The following is an 8,097-nucleotide window of genomic DNA, read 5'->3' on the forward strand; positions in this document are numbered from 1 at the left end:
CAGAGCTGTTTTCACCTCCCATGGGTCTTTCTCCCAGGTCTCATCTGCTTTATATGTTCCTTTTCCTATACCTCCCTAGGCAATCTTGGGAAAGTGGTTGGTTCGAGATTTGACACAGAGAAGACAAATACTGTATTAATAAGAAAAAATTATTGTTTTTATATTTTATTTTAACTTATTTATTTTAATTTATTATTATTTTTTATTATGGAGTACCTGGGAGGCTCAGTTGGTTAAAGTGTGCAACTTTGGCTCAGGTCATGATCTCACAATTCATGAGTTCAAACCCTATGTTGGGCTTTGTGCTGACAGCTCAGTGCCTGGAGCCTGCTTCAGATACTGTATCTCCTCTCTCTCTGCTCCTTCCCTGTTCACACTCTGTCTCTCCCTCTAAAAAATAAACATTAAAATAAAAATTTAAGAAAAAATTAAAAAAAAAGAATTTTGCCAACAATCTGAAAGTATTTGAGGTAGATTGCCCCGTAGTCTAGTTTCCAGATTATTGTGATTTTGTTAAATTAACATTTACTAAGTAGTGTCTCAGAGTGTAAATGGTGACCAGGGATTCAACAGAAGACCACAAGAGAAAGTGAGATATACACCTTTATTACTCATAGGTCCTGGCAGGGTGGGAGGTGCAGGTCACACCCTCAAGGCCATGTAGGAAACTCAAGGCAGGCGGAGAGAACACAGCAGGACCAATGACACATGCCATTATTAGGGCTGGAGGGTTTCATGCTTCAGGGTTCCCATCCTGAGGCTGGGTTGGATAGCTCAAACCAAAGGAAGCATGATTTTGGTAAACTACTATGGATGTGGTGTTTTACCAACGGCCTCACAAGGGGAAAGGCCCAGGAGGCAGGGGAGAGGACATGTAACAAGAGATGTTGGAGGAAGTCTTATCAGGAACTTGTGGCTCTGGGGGCTGTTATCAGGGCTCATCCTGGTACTCTCAAAAGGGGCTGGTGTCAATTCAAGACCTGCTGTCTACTTGGCCACAAAAAAATGGATGCCAAAGTAGAATAATGGGGACTAGTTTAGCTAAACTCTCAATAGAGATGGGTATACAACCCCTGAAAAAAGGACCTGGCTAACTGCCTGCACTCCTGACCACAGAAACTATGAGACAATAACTGTGTGTTGTATTATGCATCTATGTTTGTAGTAATTTGCTATTCAGCAATGAAAACAAATATAAGCCATTGGAAAAATTTTAATAGGAAGGTGATGTTGTGGTGGTTATTTAACCTAAGTTCAACCAAATGGAACTCCATTCCCTTAGCCAGAGAAAAACTGATTTAGAGATGACATGTGAATCAAGCTGACTTGATCAAAATTCTTTTCGAGATATTTTCTGCTACAGCAGATAAAACATTTTCTGCTAAAGCTTTTTATGCCAGTCATCATGCTACCTGAAAAAAAGAAAAAAAACCTAACATTTCCTCCATCTAGCTATATATAAACAGCCTCTAATAAGCTACACATCTTAGAATTCTAAAGTTCCATAAGAAATATCACTTGCTAATAACAAGTCATGGCTAATACAGTGACTAATGATTGAGTCTATTCTTTCCTAGCATATTCCTCATAACCACTAAATTCTGGCCAAGTTTAACTATATGCCTTTTCCCTAACTTATCACTTGACTTCTGTATCTTTGCTCACAATATTTCTTTCACTGAAATACATTCCCTTGCATACATGTTCCTTGACTTTTTATATCCAATTCCTATCCATTCATCAGTGATCTGAGTTGAAGTTGCCTGTCACTAGACTGTCTTTGCTCAAAAATTCAAAATAATTTCTAGAACAATTTTATGTTGGTCATGCAAACTAAATTCCACTTTGGAATTTATTAAAAATGGCTCGGTGGCTTAGCACATGATCAATCTGTAATGATTCCTCCAGCCTTACTTGTAAAGAAAGTATATTCTATATATAAGTTTTTTAAAAAACGTTTTTTTAATGTGTGTTCATTTGAGATACTGAGAGAGACAAAGTATGAGTGGGTGAGAGGCAAAGAGAGAGACAGGGAGACAGAGAATCCAAAGTACGCTCCAGGCTCCAAGCCATCAGCACAGAACCTGACATGGGGTTTGAACTCATGAACTATGAGATCATGACCCGAGCCAAAGTAGGGCACTTGACCAACTGAGCCACTCAGGCACCCCATAGGCTTTCTCAGCATATATTGCACCTTTGATAAATATCTTACAAGGCTTAATGAATTAATAATCACAACAATTATTAGAAATATGAATTAGAAGAAAGTTTGCTTGCCTTTTGGATGCTGCCATCCCCATGCCATTCGTGCCACCCAGCCCTGGTCAACACCACTGTTTTTCCGTATCACCATGGACTGTGTGTGAGCCTTTCAACCGCATCTCCTTTGAGCTATTTTTAAACAAAGTTCCAAAGCCAGCAGAGCCCTGAGGAAAAGGATTTGGTTATAAAAGCTCATGCTTTCACAGGATTATTCAGGGGTTATTAATGTACCAGCATGGTAGCATCAAGTCAGCCAGGGGGAGAAATTTGATGATGAGGATTTGATCTTGAAGCATATGAGTCCTAACATCTTGTCCATGGTATATGGTGGACCCGACACAAACAGTTCCTACCTTTTCATTTGCATTGCCAAGACTAAGTGGTTGAATGGCAAGCATGTGATCTTTGGCAAGATATAAGAGAGAATAAATATTGCCATGGAGTACTTTGAGTCCTTGAATGACAAGACAAGAAGATCACCATTGCTGACTGTGGACAAGTCTAATAAATCTGACTTGTGTTTTATCTTAACGATGAAACCATTCCTTCTGTAGCTCAGGAGAGCACTCCTTCATCCTCATCTGCTGGAACTATCCTATAATCTTTGTGCTCTTTCTTAGTTCTATGGGATCCATGTTTTCCTTACTCCCCTCCAAGTCTAGCTGTGTTGCAGCATTAAGTTTATAATAATAATAATAATAATAATAATAATAAACTGAAATAAGAACAACAACAAAAAGAAAATAATTTGCCTAGAACATGTTTCTTGTGTGTTACATGCACTTCTGGCGGTCATTTATAGCAGTGAATTTGAAGAGCATCTACTTTTATTTTATTTATTTTTGTTTGTTTGCAAAAACTCTTGGTTTATATTAAGAAAGGTCTGCCCTTACTGTGAGTTCTGGCATTATATCCATGTTCCACTTAGTCTTCCTAATAACATGTCCAACCATCTTTGTGATCATCTTTTACTCAAAATGGATCGAACTTCTTGTCTTCCTCATTCTATCACAAGCACTACAGGTTTTCTAGCTACCAAGTCCTGCAAACTTATAATTTTCAAATGTATTCTTGTTTCATCATATCCAATTAATTGTCTTAGACTTTGAAGGCATCTGTTAACCACATTTATATTGATAACAACCCAATTGGACACAGTAGAATTCCGTATACAGATGGGATATGGTGAGTCACTTGGAGGTGTAAATAACCATTATTCAGGCCCAGATCCTGTCACAATTTCCCCATTAGCTCTTTCTATAGCATTTATTCTCCTCTTTTACTTTTTTTCAGACATGATGTGTATAATATCTTATATTTTAATTTTATGAATCTTGTATTTGAACTCTCTCACTTGTGCTTATGATGTTTCAAGCTATGGCAAGGCCTTTGATGGCTCAGACTAACACTCTCTGTGGCCACTCCAAAAGGTGTCTCTTTTTGACCACCTCTGAAAGTGAATAGCCATAGCACATCCTATTTACTATATTCCTTCTGGGCAGTTTCTTTCAGGGCAATTACCATTCTTATTCTAAATCTGCCTTATGATCACAGACAAATCCCTAGCAGGCATGTACAAGGTTCTATTATAAAATGTTCCCAGTGTGGTGGATTTGTACCTCAAGCACACTTCTAACTATTAGACTGAGAAGTTTTATTACTAATACCCATGAATCCACAACGTGAAAAAGCATGCAAAGAAATAGCAATTTCAGGAGAACCTGCTAGAGATATGTAACAGGAACCCATGATACCTACAGAGAGTACCAAACCTAATGTGGAGAAGTTTTGAAAGCTTTTTCAGTGGGGAAAGGAACTCATTTTTATTGAGATACATTCACATAACATAAGATTCTGTGCCTTAAATATTTTATATTATACAATTTAGTGCTATGCAGCATATTCACCATATTGTGCAACCATCACCACTACCTAATTCCAGAAAGTTTTAATAACCTCAAAAAGAAACCCCATACTCATTTGAAGGACTCACCTGTTATTTTCCCCTGTATTTGCCCTAGAAACCAATAATCTATTTTGTCTTAATGGATTTTTGGGAGCCATTTCTGAACTCACTAAGTTGAGAAAACTCCTTGTGAGGGTTTGCAAAGCCTCCTGCCATCAGATGGTGACCGATATCCACTCCCCACCTCAATTATTTTTGCCTGAGCACTGACCCCCAAGGCACCTGTTGACTAGCATTGGGAGTGACTTGTCCCCTTATCCTAAAATATGCTGACTGCACCTTGTGAAGGAACTTGTAGGAATTTCTTCTTTTGTGATTATAGGAGCAAATATTACATTACCTGAGGAACCTGTTTTACTTCCCCTCAAGAAAACAGGCTATTGACCGCTGCTCACAAAGAACTAACTTTTGCCTTTATGATGCTAAAAACATTGCCTTGTATTTGAATGCTGAAGATACCTTCCTTCCCCATGTGATAAGCATGTAAATCACCTATGTCAATCACTATTGATAAAGACTATGCATGAGTCGTCTACTAATCTATGTTCTGGGAAATTTTTACATGGCAAAATAATTTGTCATCAAAAATCATTGTCTAAGATAAATGCCACTTTTGTGCTGGGCCCATACACTTTTTTCTATAAATAAAGCTGACTTTCAGATCAGGGCAGAGATGCCTGCCTGGTGAGCAGAAAGAAACTCGTGGCTCTCTCATCTCTCTCGTGCTGACACCATCCATCCTTCAGGGACCCCTGGACCTGCTGGAGCTGGACTCCGGCAGGATTTGCCAATTCTGGACATTTCCTATAAATAGAAACATACAAGTAGATCAGTCTTCAACTAATAAATTCAACTTTGGGCTTACTTAGGGACAGTTTCTATTTAGTGCATTTCCCCTTTCCTGTCCATAGGCCATATATGATCATATTAGTTGTATGTATTATATTTTTGTTGAAAACTGAACATTTTTAATGTAATAATTTGACAACTTTGGAACTCAGATTACCCCACATGCCATGGTTTGTTGTTGTTCCTTGTTGTTGCTATTGTTTATTTGTTAACTTTTTGGAACTAATTTGTAAAGTCCCTATTCTCTGTCATGTGTGGCTGCTAATATTTCTGTTAGTTTGGTGGTGAGCTAGAGACTGGACAGAGATTTGCTTAAATACCTGGGAACAGTAAACTCCCAGTCTTTTTCAATGGTATATATGTGTATTGGGCATGTTTCAACACTCAGCTAAGCAGTTTACAACTCTGCCTTAGCCTTTACTTCCTCCTCCCTGTGTAGATTCTGAAGGTCAATCAGAGTGAGAGCTTAGGGCCTTCTTTATTCTTTCTTGAGCATGTGCCCTTATCTGGAAATTCACATGCCTTTCTAGATTCCCAGAAATATGTTGAAACTTTTAAAAACACATGTTTCCCTAAAGCATCTCATTCCCTAGTCTTTTCTCCCATGCTCTTTCATAAGAGAGTGATTTTTGTTTAAGTGGTATCCATTGTTTCAGACAGATGTTCAACTTCCTATAAATGTGTTTGACAAATGGCTCAGAAATCTGCCTCGGCACTTGCAGAGTTCCAGGTTAGGCAAGAGAAAGGCAAACCCGCTCTACTGGTCTTTCAAAGAGCCATTAGACAGGTCAAAACAAATAACCACAGTTCTTTGAGAATGAGTTCTTTTCCACTGGTACCTGTACAAGGGTTGTGGCTTAACTGGGAAATGTGAAATGAGAACAGGATAAGTTAAAATACCACAAAGCTCTCTGTTCTTACCAAGATTCGGATGACTTTTCTTCCTTAAGTCCCACTTTTGTTGTTGCAAGCTTTTGGTCTGTTTCCAGAATTCCGAAAAGGTTGATTCTGACAGTTTTTATAAGATTTTGTTGCCTTTATGGAAGGATGAACTTTTGGATTTCTTTACTCTGCCATTTTCACTGACAACACCAGAAAAACTTTTAAGATGATATTACAATTAAGCTGGGTTTTAAAGATCCAGCAGGAATCAGTCAGGTAGAAAGTTAAGAGGAAAAACTAGATAGGGCTTTTTATCCAAAGGCCCAGAAATACAAGGAGGAAATGAACATGTGCTGGGAAATGACCCTAATTCAGCAAGGCTGAATTATAGGATACAATTAAGTAAAAAAGACATGCATTTTAGAGGAGATAGGATGAAGACTCAGAACTTCTTATGCCATAACAATATTTGGACTTAATTTGGGCAATGTGTACTGAATTATTTAAAGCAAACATTAAAAAAAAACTGAAGCTGATTTATCTACTCATTTATGCAAGCATTATGGAACATGGATAGTTTGAAAATGAATTTAGGCAAGGAGTCCAGTAAAGAACTGATATAAACATCATGAGCATAGGAGATGATGAATCAAACTGAGGATGTGACTGTTGAAATGAACAGAAAAGAGTATTTAGTACTTAGGGAAATACTTAGGATCAAATCTTATTTCAGTGTGCAGAGATAAGGAAGGCATGGCAATGAGTAGAAATTGTAAGGAAAAGGTCTAGAATAATGCCGATATTTTGGTTCAGAAAAGTGATAGGACACTGATATCATTCACTGAAATTAGGAATAATCAACAGGAAGTTAATTTGGAGAAGAAAGGGGAAGATAAATGGATTCAGATGTGAACATGAGATTAAGTTGTTCATGAAACATGCAGAGAAATATTCAGTGGACACTGGGGGACAAGGTTTGATGCTCAAGAGGGAATTCAGAACTGCCAATGTGGCTTTGGAATAGCTAAGGTATATATAATTGATAAGGAAACTGTGGGTATAAATGAAGTCATTAGAAATAAAAAAATATGGTGGTGCCTGGGTGGCTCAGTTGGTTGAGTGTCCTACTCTTGGTTTCTGCCCAGGTCATGATCTCTTGGCCTCATGGGTTTGAGCCCCACATCGGGCTCTGTGCTGGCAGCATGGTCGCTGCTTGGATTCTCTCTCTCCTTCTCTCTCTGCCCCTCCTCCACTAGTGCTGTCCCTGTCTCTCTCAAAATGAATAAACAAACTTTTAAAAAAAGAAATAAAAAATATCGTGCTTACTTCTGTAGCACTTATATTAAAATTACAATGATACAGAGAAGATTAGCATGGCCACCACACAAGAATGACACAAAAATACAGGAAGCACTCCATATTTTTTAAACTATGGATATGGCATTTTGTGAATTATCTTTTCAATGAAAGAAAACTTTGTGGAAAAAAATGAAATAAATATAGTGAGAGAAGATGATTAAGGCTACCCTAGAACTCTTTAACAATTGAATAGACAATGTATTATTAATTTTACTAGCCAAGTTCCATCATACAATGAAAGTCAGTGAAATAGTTTACTCATACTAATGTATGAAGAGATTATACCATTCTTTATTAGATGTGTACCTTAACTTTAGAACTAGTGAAGTTTTCATATAGTCAATACAGAAAATTTTCTGATGGAAGATTAAGTCTGGAGGGAGAGTTTTGTTCCAGTAATATAGAATCCAGAGTTCTCATTTATATGGTAGAAGAATTATATGATAGAGGAATAACCATTGCTTTGCTCTGTTTTTTAAATCTAGGTCATCAGTGCAAATTTAACTTTTAATATTGTGATCTGCAAGAAAATTAAGCTGCTCTAAGAAAACAAGAGAGTCCCCCAAAATATAATCAGGGGGAAAACTACTCTTGGGAAATGTGGAATATAGTTAAATTCCTCAGGATTAGCTTTATTCCCAACTTTAATCTCTCTTAACATTAGAATTTTTTCTTAAAAATTACATCCAAAGACATAGCCCATGCTTTGACAAATAAATAATAAATTATTTCTATTTAAATGTGCTAGTATTTGTGAATACGAATTAATTTTGGTT

The 8,097-nt window shown here is 37.3% G+C and overlaps 1 non-coding gene across 1 annotated transcript; it reads left to right on the forward strand.

Moving 5' to 3' along the window:
• The first annotated feature begins 7,280 nt into the window (after positions 1-7,280).
• LOC115279600 lies at positions 7,281-7,387 on the forward strand. Its single transcript, XR_003903529.1, has one exon. It is a non-coding gene; the product is annotated as a U6 spliceosomal RNA (small nuclear RNA).
• Positions 7,388-8,097: the final 710 nt, after the last annotated feature.

The sequence above is a fragment of the Suricata suricatta genome, chromosome 15 (genome assembly GCF_006229205.1).
Source record: "Suricata suricatta isolate VVHF042 chromosome 15, meerkat_22Aug2017_6uvM2_HiC, whole genome shotgun sequence".
Lineage (NCBI taxonomy): Eukaryota > Metazoa > Chordata > Mammalia > Carnivora > Herpestidae > Suricata > Suricata suricatta.